The sequence below is a fragment of the Ovis canadensis genome, chromosome 17 (genome assembly GCF_042477335.2).
Source record: "Ovis canadensis isolate MfBH-ARS-UI-01 breed Bighorn chromosome 17, ARS-UI_OviCan_v2, whole genome shotgun sequence".
NCBI lineage: Eukaryota > Metazoa > Chordata > Mammalia > Artiodactyla > Bovidae > Ovis > Ovis canadensis.
Window position 1 is genome coordinate 68,916,672 of NC_091261.1, and position 11,206 is coordinate 68,927,877.

Here is an 11,206-nt window from a genome sequence, read left to right on the forward strand (position 1 = left end):
GAGGAAACTGAGGCTTAGTGAGGGCTTAAGTGACTTCCTCAGATTCAAATGACTGTTAAAGTATGGGTGGAGTTGGGGTTTGAATCTAAGAAGAGTGCATTCCAAACTCCAGGCTCTTTCTGTGTCACACCAAAAGCCCCCCTCCTGCTAAGAACCAGGATATTCAAGCATCAAACCCACCATCTTGGTAGGGTGACCAACCATCCTGCTTTGTCCAGAACCCAGGGGGTTCGCAGGTTCCAAATGGGGCAGAAGCCCTAGGTGAACACAAGCTCCCCTTACATTTTGGTGTTATGGACGCTAGGCCTTTAAGCTATTGACCCGCACAGTCTGCCTTCCTGTGTGTCTGCTTCCTGCCCTGTGTTCGGACCCTCTTTTCTTCTGTGCCAAGCTGTGTGTGGGTAGAGCCTCCAACGGCCATCTCTGTGAATCCCTGTTGCTTTTCCAAAGTGAGCCTTTGTGAAACCACCTTAGGGCACAACGTCCTAAAATTAAAGCATTAGTTAAAATACATAAAACATGAAACAGCAAAAGCAATGGAAACAGCTGAAATAGTATAATAAAACATGTCATTACAGAAGATTAGGATGAAAAATAGTTCTTGCATTATGCCCTGAAGGTTGGCAAACTGGGACTTCGTAAATATGTCAAGAAATGTACACACAAACGCACACGCAGAGATATTTATATACAAAAATCTCAGAAGCAGTGGAAACAGCTGAAATGATAGAATGATGTGCACTTTGAGTGTCTAGTGTGCATTCTTGCCCTAGTTTATAAAACATGATCAGATACCTGTTGGCGGGGGTGGGGAGGGCAGAGACTCTGGAATCTGCAAAGTGTCGCCGGGCTCTGCAATTTTCCATCAAGAGTTCTCTGAGAAGTTAGAAGCAATCTGTACAAGATCAGCTTTTGGGCCCCCGCGCCTTCACCTATCAGAGGTCTCCCTGCACATTTACCTCGATGTGTGCAGCTCCCCTGCACTCGTCCCACGTGACCCCACATTCCTGCTGCTAATGGGTTCACAGTCTGTTTCACCATATGGGGGGAGGTTGAATTTCTAACGGGAAAGCCACAAGCCAGCTTCTGCCCACTATTACTCCAACTGGGACTGACTGATACTCACACTTGGGAACCCCGGGAAGGGGATATAAATGGGGTGACCAACCCTCTCCTGGCTCTAGCACTGAAACCTCTTAGTCTCGGGCAAACTGGGATGACTGGACCCTCTACAGTGAAGTCCCAATCCTGTGACTCTTTCAGTGTTCAACTTCTTTCTATTACATTTTAAAATCACAGATGGACAAAGCCACTGAAATCACCTCAACCCATTCCTAAGTCATCCTTCCCCCACTAGATGCAAAAAGAAACATGTAATTCAGGTTACAAAAGTCAGCAGAAAGACATGAATTGTTGGTGGGCCCCCAAATCCTACTGTCCACTGATGATCAGCAAATGAGAAAATTGCTTCTGGGTTGATCTTTCTGGCAAGTCTTAGTGTCTGTTTTATTTAACTGACGGCATCTGTCTCTGATAGCAGGGCTCTCTTGGAGTGATAAATTACATCCATATTTACTCTTCTTCCTAAAGCTAATTGTTGGGGGGGGGGTGTTTTAAATACCTTTTTGATGTGCTAAGAGCTCCCCGTGAGGTAAATAAACAGACTGTTAGGTTTCACCCAGAAGTGTCTGCAGAAGCACCATCTCCTAATTCGTTGTAGTTAATGGACATTAACCTCTCCGGCTCCCTCTCTCCATTCAACCCTCATCCTATAATCATTGTCATTACTTATAATAACATTTTACACTTGTAGGTCAGCTCTTCTTTCTAAGTGCCCTAGTCTCCTCTAATGAGTAGCTTTTGAATCTAAATAATGAAGTATTTGCCCTTCTCAAGTTTCCACGTCTAGGAACAAGAACACTCTTCCCCTGACCTTTGCTTGGAGCCTATTCATGAATGCACAAACACTCATATTCACACTCAGGGAACAGGCACTCACATATGCATACATGCATGTGCACACACACACACACCCTTTGAATTACCAATGGGAACTAACACCACTTGTCATTTGCTTACCTTCAGCATGCAAATGATCATGACAGCCACTATTTCTGGTGGCTTTCCTGATGGCTCAAATGGTAAAGAATCTGCTTGCAAATACAGGAGACCTGGGTTTGATCCCTGGGTCAGAAAGATCCCCTGGAGAAGGGAATGGCTACCCACTCCAGTATTCTTGCCTGGAGAATCCCATGGACAGAGGAGCCTGGTGAGCTACAGTCCATGGGGTCACAAAGAGACATGACTGAGAGACTAACACGTTCACTCTTTTTCAAATGTGCCCTGCTTCGGTGTTAAAGGCACACAGCATACATTTCATTTGTATAGCAATGCTTTGAAGTAGATAATCAGCCCATTCTACAGTCAGGGGAACTGAGGGTCCCAGAGGTGCAGTAGCCTCAGGTTCACACAGCTAATAAGTTACAAAGAGCCATTCCAAACCCCAAGACTGTCACCAGGGCCCTCACTTTAAGCCACCAATGGCCCAAATGATCCCAGTTGACTCAGAATCCTCAACCACGGTCCTGGGCCAATCCCCCGTGGGAGACGAATGCTGGGAACCCCCTTCTTCTAGGATGCATTTTGCAGTTGCAGATCACTGGAGACAGTTTGCCCGATTACAGGGGCCAGAAATGGCTTCACTCTTTCTGGACCCGGCGTAACGTCAGGGCGGTCTGGACCTGGAGCTGCCATCTCCCAGAGGACACTGGAATGGGTCTGGCTGGACCTGCTGCACCTTGCAGACCCCTACCCAGCCCCCTGCCTCCCCTTCCGGAAGAATATAGCACTTGTCCGTCTTCCCAGCCAGGAAGGAGGAGGATGTCTGTGGTCGGTGTCACAGCTGCCACGGCAAGGCAAGAGCCTCCGAGGGACAGAGGCCCCTACGGAGACAAGCCTGTGGCAAAAAGAAAACCGATTCCCTCCGCATCCTTTCAGCTGGCAGCTTGAAGCTATTTGAGGCGTCAAACGTCCCCCAGTTGGTTTTGAGGCAAACGCCACTTGGCTGGGGAGGGGCCCCCACTTTCAGCAAGTGTTCTAGCAGAATGCCAGAGACCAAAATTACATGCCTTCCCCTCACGGCTTAAAAAGCAGCCTTCAAGGGGGTTTTGCCCATGTATAATTCAAGAAGTGCCGGAGCTAGAAACTGCAAACTCGGTTAGATTTTCCTTCCCTGGGAGGATCTTTGTCTCAAGCCACAATTGTTTAAAATTGCAGTGTCGTGTGCATGGAGGGGAATGGCTCTGACCCCTTGTTCAGGTGACACTTGTCAGGCCCTTCTCATTGAGGAGCCTGTAAGAAGACACATAGTGGAAAACCTGAGTGGCTTTGGTCTGCGTCCGAGGTTCCTCTTCTCTTTTTCTTTGTCCTTTTCAAGAACACAGAGTTGTGAAGGAAATTGCAGCCCAGTCTGCTGGAGTCTGGTCCTCAGAGTCTCAGAGGCCCTGAGCACGTCTCGCTGCCTAAGGGTGGCAGCTTAAATGCCCAGAGACTCCCAAGCAACCAGCCTGCACATGTCGCCCAGCCCCCTCCCAAACTAGCAGGCAACCAAGGGGCCAGAAGACTGGGTTCCTCCTGTAGAATGCCTCCACCTTAGAGGCCTTGCAGGAGCCGGCCCCAAATGTAATCACAACTTCCATTACCAAGGGACACAGTTGCTCATGTTGGCAGCCCTCCAGACTCTCCCACTTCCTGGGGCATGGCAGCATGGCAGACTCCAGAATCAGCGAGTCTGTATTCAGACCTTTGCCCTGCTACTCAGGGGCTGTGTGACCTTGAGCAAGTTGCTGAACCTCTCTGGACTTTCTTTTCATCATCTATAAAATGGAGCTAGTAATGCCTGCTTTGTGGCACTGTGAAGATTAAAAGAATAAGTGCTTGCCTGTTGTGCCCAGCACTGGCCTCCCCATCTAGCACAGCAGGCACAAGGCCTGTGGACATGGTACTTTCAGGAGTCCCCCCCCAACCAAAATACTTCTTGAAATAAGCAAGATGCATACCTTGACTGTGTTGGTATAAAGGTGAATATATTAATAATTAAAGTGGATTGCATTTATCTTTATAACTATGCAAATATAAAAAATAACTTCGTATTTTTAATGGGGAAAATGTTAGTCACTCAGTCGTGTCTGACTCTGTGACCCCATGGGCTGTAGCCTGCCAGGCTCCTTTGTCCATGGAATTCTCCAGACAAGAATACTGAGTGGGTAGCCATTCCCTTCTCCAGGAAAGGAGTCCACAAAAAATCAAGGTGTGGCCCTGTTGATCCCCACTGAGCACATTATAGTCATCTCCTATAAACCTCACAGCCCTCTGGGGCAAATGTTGTGAGCCCCATTCTAGAGGTGAAGAGTATGGGGCTCAGCAGGACTTGGTGACTGTCGAAGCCACCCTTCCAATAAGCCCCATTCTCTTTTTCTTAAGCTCCTGCTATAAATCAGAAGTCACCTTCATACAACAAGGAACAGAAGAGAAGGTTAGTTTGGCCCTGCCATCAGCAGGATCACAGGTGAAGCCTTTGACCAAATATCCCCCCACCGGGACGTTGGCCCCATCCTATTATTTACTCAATACATTTCTTTAAATTATTTGTTAAAATAAATGTATTTTTAAAGAGAAATTGGGGTTTCCCTGGTGGTTCAGTGCCTACCAATGCAGGAGACACTGGTTCAAGCCCTGATCCAGGAAGACCCCGTATGCCTCGAAGCAAATTACCCTGTGCACCACAGCTCTTGAGCCAGTGCTCTAGAGCCCAGTAGCTGCAACGTCTGAGCCCACATACTGCAACTACTGAAGACCAAGAGGCCCTAGAGTCCGTGCTCCATAATAAGAGAAACCACCACCCCAGTAAGAAACCCGAGCACCACAACTAGAGAGCAGCCCCCTCTCACTGCAACTAGAGAAAAGCCCACACAGAAATGAAGACCCAGCACAGCAAAAATAAATAAATAAAACTTTTTTTTTATAAAAGAGAAATGGTATATCCCTACCATGAATAGAAAGCTGGGATCACTTGCCATAATTTAAAAAAAAAAAAAAGTGTGTGTTAAAATTTTGAAAGTTCATGTGTGGGCCATCTAAGATCATCTTGCATCAGGGTTATAGGGAGATGAGTGAGGGTCAAGGTCATGCCAATGAGAGTCAAGGTCATTTGAGCGAGGGTCCAAGTAGAGTGAGTGAGAATAAGATCCTGTACTTATTATACATTTTATTTTGTTCATCATAGATATTTTTCATGAATCTTAATTCTTCTAATATTGCTTATGCTTATTTTATCTTGATGACTGAGTTTTTTGTTAGCACCTTAAATTCTGGACCAGAGGCAAGCGTTTCACTAGCATTACATCACCTGTGTTGCATACAGAAGGAAGGTACTCCCCTCTCTGAGAAACCCAATCTAAGGTCAGTGACTTCCTGGGCCAGCACCTTGGAGAAAATCAGACCAAGGAACAGCAGGCGGAGAGGTTCCAAGGAGGTGTAGGCAGGGCGTGGAGATCAGTGTGGGCCGAAGTGGTCGGCAAATGGATTCTGAGAACTCTTTTCAAGGCCAAATTAACTTCCAGGCCTGGAGGGACCATTAACTTCTGCTCTCAGACTCCCCTTAATGGACTGAAGGCTCACTCCCCACCCAAGGTAAACCGCTTACCCCGCCTCCCCTCGCTTGCCCTAGGCCTGGTGCTTATAAAGCCATTTGCACTCCCAGGAGAAGGGAGAATGAATGGTGATTGTTTCATCATTAAGTTAACTCTGCGACAACTCAAACGCAGCGCAGGGGTGGCCCCATCCCTGTCCTCCTGCTGACCCACGGGTGTCTACTGTCTGTAAATACCACCCCACACCATGAACAGGTGTAAGATCTGGCCGAGAGAGCCCAGGCTGGGGCTGGAATGCAGAGCTGTGCCTTGAGTGTGAAGGGTTCTCGAGTCTGCAGAGTCCCACACACTTCACAGGCCCTTTCTAGCAAAGCTAATTAACTTCCTGCTCCCTCGGGCACTGGCGTAAGAGCAAGGCATAGGAATTATTGATGTGACCGAGTTTCCTAGCAGCTGGTGGGTTGGGGTCGCCTTCTTGCACTGATCTGAGGGGGCAACTAGGACTTCCAAGTAGACACAGACACATATGGGCCTGAAATTCCACCATTTGATGCCATCAGATTTGGAGGGAGCTTTCTGAAATGGGCTTCCCTGGTGGCTCAGATGGTAAAGAATCTGTCTGCAATGCAGACTTGGATTCAATCTCTGGGTCAGGAAGCTCCCCTGGAGAAGGGAATGGCTACCCACTCCAGTATTCTTGCCTGCAGAATTCCACGGACAGAGGAGCCTGTTGAAGTACAGTCCATATGGTTGCAAAAAGTCGAACATGACTGAGTGACTAACACTTTCACTTTCTGCAATGCGCTATGCAAATACAGGCCTCCTTGAAAGGGGGACCCCTGAGCCTTTGTCAGTAAATAATCTCACATGATTAGGGTACATTCTCAAAGCTGGGGCTTAGGGTGAAGGGGACAGCAAAGAGAAAACAGGAAGCCTGGGAGAAAGAGATGGTAAAATACACAGAGAGAAGGTGTTGAGTGTAGAAGGCAGTGTGTGAACACATTTGTTCATTGATTCAGACAATATTTACTGAGCATCTGCCATGTGCCAAGCACTGGGCTACAGTGTTGACATACAGTGGTGAGCAAGGGCCCTGCACTTGTAGAGTTCACAGCCTAGGTGGGAGACTAACCAAGCAATGAACCAACTCCTTAGCTCAGCCTCTAAGGCCTTTATGATCTGGCCCTTGGCCTTGTCTCATCTCCTGTCACCCTCCCTGGGACTGCCAACTCTAGCCACTTGGCTTTCTTTTACTTCTTGAACACATCAAACTCATTCCCACCCCAGGGCCTTTGTACTTACTTTTCCCTCTGCCTGGAGCTAACTCCTGGATTTTCATATGACTCACTCCTTTTCACTTCTCAGATCTCATCAAAAATATCACCTCCCCAGGAAGCCCTCCCTGACAACCCCCACTCTAAATTTCCCTTTCCTCTCTGTCACTTTCCAGCCCATTGCCTAGTTTTCTTTCTTCTCAGCACTTATCACCATCCTGGATAACTGTTGGTTTCTGGGTTCCGTGTCTTTCTTCTCCATGTCAATGCGAGCTCCTTGGGAGTAAAGCCTTTGTCTAGATAAAGGAAGCAAACAAAAAGTTAATAAGTGATTGTGCCTTGTGACGCAGGGAACAGCTCAGTAAGAGAGGATAACTCAGGCAGGTGTGGCCTGTTCAGAGCCGCAGGGCGGGGAGTGGTCAGGTAAGGCCTCCCCAAAGGATGATGTTTAAACTGAAGCCTGCAGAATGAGAAGGAACTGGCCTGGAAAGTAGGGAGTTGGGGAGGTTTCAGTCAGAGGAGCAGCACCCTCAGAAGGAAACCCCCAAATGGCATTTTTCAAGGAATCAAAAAGACCCCCGCTCTAGACACAGGCCTGGGTTTGAATGTCAGTTCAGCTGCCTCCAGCTGTGTGACTCATGGAAAAGTCATTTCCCTCTTTCGGCCTTAATCTCTGTCTTTATAAGATGGGGATTAAAATGCCTTCCTTGAACTGTGTTATTAAAATTACATAAGATAATATAGAGAGAGTTTGGTATAGAGTAGGAGCTTAATAGATGTTCATATCTACCTCCCTTCCCTTCATGAGGGCTTCCCTGGTGGCTCAGAGGTTAGAGCATCTGCCTGGAATGCTGGAGACCCGGGTTCGATCCCTGGGTCGGGAAGATTCCCTGGAGAAGGAAATGGCAACCCACTCCAGTACTCTTGCCTGGAGAATCCCACGGAGGGAGGAGCCTGGTAGACTACAGTCCATGGGGTCGCAAAGAGTCGGACACGACTGAGCGACTTCACTTCACTTCACTTCCTTTCATGAAGTTGCTAGTGACTCTAGGCCAGTAGAACTGGCCTACTCTAAGACAGGAACCTCTCCACCCCTGTCTCATCCCTACTACCTTTGCCCCCTCTCCTTGTATCTGAAACCCAACCCCCTACACCACTTCTCCCATTTGCACAGCCCACCTGGACCCCTGCGGGTCTTTGTCTACAATCTCCCCACTGAAGACTGCTCAGAGATCTTAGTGGCAGCTTGTCCCACATCAGACCTGAGCTAAGATGAGACCCCAGATCATCTAAAAACAGGACCAGTGTTCCTTCCATGTTACCTACCAACTGAGGCTCAGAGCCAGGAGGTTGCAGTTGTTCGTTATCAAAGATGCTCCCCACTTCAAGTTCAAGACCCAGGAAGCAATAACGCTGACCTGCACACTCTTGAGCTGAGACATCTCTAGCAGAATAATAGTAACTACCAGTTACCCAGCCCTGTCAAGGAGCTAGGTGAGCTGCTGAGTTCTTTACAGGCCTAATCTGATTTTGCAGCCTCATTGGTCACAGGAGGTATTATAGTCCCACTTTATAGATGAGCATGTTAAAACTCAGAGGTGAAGTGACTTTTTCAAGATCCCATAGCTGTGAAGACACAGAGTTTATAGCCCAAGCAAGGGCATTATTATATGTCTTTAATAGCCAGCACAAGTATGACCACCTGCCAATCAGAAGAGACATTAGCTTTGAACCCCTGGCCTGGCGTACCTATGAGCTCAGCCCCACTGAGGCTCCCTGCAACCTCTGATGCTGTAGGGCCCCTGGGGGAAGCCAGTGTACTTGGGGTAAAAATGAGGGAGCTCCCTGCTGGGTCAGACAGCTTGGGAGAAAATAGAGAATATGATATCCAGCCAAGAGGTCATCTCCCTGAGGCTACATAGCACACTTTGAAGGAGTAAGCAAATTTCAGAGGCATGACCCAGAGTCTGGGTGCAGTCAAGTAGAGGGGACATGGCCTGGCACATCCAAGTAGATGATCTGAGGTTGGTATTCAGAGACCCAGAGGGGCCTGAAGGCATCTGAACATCTAGGCCAGGGTCCATGTGTCCAAACCTAGTCTGAGCTCCTTCACGTTATTCAGACAGAATTCCTTTACTTTTGTCCAAGAAAGCAGCCCTTTGGACACACTGCCTGGACTTGAAGCCCAGATTCACTACCTGTCAGCTCTGCAACCTTGACTAAGTTGCTTAATTCTCCCTGTGTCTCAGTTTCCTCATTAACACGATTTTATTGCAGCAATGGTTAGGTAAATTATACTTTTTAAGCTCTGTGAAGCAGTACTCAATACGTAAATAATTTTCCCAGGATGGTTTTATGAAATACCAATTGTACCAAACTATTTGCTTTTCTCCCATCAGTCTCACACCTTGTGGTGGTGGTGGTTTAGTCGCTCAGTCATGTCTAACTCTTTGTGACCCCATGGACTGTAGCCCACCAGGCTCCTCTGTCCATGGGATTCTCCAGGCAAGAATACTGGAGTGGGTTGCCATTCCCTTCCCCACTCACACCTTGTATTGGTTAGGAATTGTGCTTGGCTGCTGGTGTGCATGCTAAGTCGCTTTGGTCATGTCTGACTCTTTGCAACCCTGTGGACTGTAGCCTGCCTGGCTCCTCTGTCCAAGGGATTCTCCAAGCAAGAATACTGGAGTGAACTGCCATGCCCTCCTCCAGGGTATCTTCCTGACCCAGGATTCGAACTTGTGTCTCTTACATCTCTTGCATTGGCAGGCAGGTTCTTTACCATTAGTGCCTCCTGAAAAGCCCCAGCTACTGGTAACAGAATAACAGTGGTTTTTAAAGAAATCAGGGTTATTTTCTTCTCACTTAAAAAGAAGTCCAGGACTGGCATACTATGTCCTCAGAATCATCAATGTCCCATGTTCATTTTTTTTTTTCATTTATCCTTGGTTTATGGTTGCCATTATCAAGGTCACAAAATCACTGGTACAACTCCAGCCATCATGTCTTCATTCCAGGCATGCAGAAAGAGGAAGAGAGAAAAGCAAAAGGGTACAGTGGCTGAATTGACCCTTTTTAAAAAAGCTTTCCTGAAAGCTCTACCCAAATGTTTTCCACATACTGTTTATCAGAAATGACTTGTATAGCTGGACACAAGTTTAAGCAAACTCTAAGTGATAGTGAAGGACAGGGAAGCCTGGCTTGCTACAGTCCATGGTGTCACAGAGTCGACACAACTGAACAACAACAATCTGCAAAGGAAGCTAGGAAATGTAAATTTTTTTAGTTGGTCTGTTGCCACTTAACAAAAAACAAAGTTAGGTCACTAAGGAAAGTAGTATAAATATTGCATGGGCAACCAGAAGAATTTGCCTACTTTTGTCCAGGGTGATTTGTGTACTTGACATATTCCCTCCCTGTGAAAATCATACTGATCCTTTGAGGCCTGGCTCAAACGTGTCACTTCCCTAAAGTCTTACCTGGAATCCTCTGTCTAGCCCACACCCCTTTCTACCTTCATTGCTCAACACAGTAGCCAAAGGCAGCCACTAGTGCAACTGAATAACAGAATTCTTAATTAAAATAACTTAATTTTAATTAGTTTAAATTTAAGTTAAAAAACTAATATTGCATTCAGTTATTGGAAAACTAAGTATGTTTGGAATAACTTGGGTATGTGAATCTAGTTTTTCAACCATAAATTATAAAATCTAAATACAGATCAAGTATTTTCAATGAAAATTTAGTGTCTGAATTGAGACGTGTTATATTTAATACACAGATTTTTTTTACTTTAAACTTTTTTTTTCTTTTGAACTTTTTATTTTGTTATGGGGTATAGCTGATTACTTACATACAGATTTCAAAGATGTTGTACCAAAAAATAAAAAGTAAAATTCTTGCTAATATTTATCTTGATTACATGTTGAAATGATACTGCTTGGGGCATATTGAGTTAGATAAACTGTCTTATTAAAGTTAATTTCATCTGAATAATTTCATCTTTTCCATTTTGCCTTTTGGATGCGACTACTAGAAAGAATTTAACTGTATATGGCTCTGAGTATGTTTCTATTGCACATCTCTGCTTTCTGTCTTCTGTATTTGAGTCAATTATTAACATATCTGTCTCCCTACTCCATGCATATGGCTACATAAGAGCCAGAATCCTAGTAGTATTTATAGCAACTATTTACTGAGCACTTATTCTGTACTAGGAATTATGTTATTTTAACTTAAGGGAAAAATTTTAATTATTATAGATTCATAGGAAGTTTCAAA

The 11,206-nt window shown here is 46.0% G+C and overlaps 1 non-coding gene across 1 annotated transcript; it reads left to right on the forward strand.

Moving 5' to 3' along the window:
• The first annotated feature begins 7,737 nt into the window (after positions 1 to 7,737).
• TRNAS-GGA (transfer RNA serine (anticodon GGA)) lies at positions 7,738 to 7,809 on the forward strand. The gene has a single exon. It is a non-coding gene; the product is annotated as a tRNA-Ser (tRNA).
• The last annotated feature ends 3,397 nt before the right edge of the window (positions 7,810 to 11,206 follow it).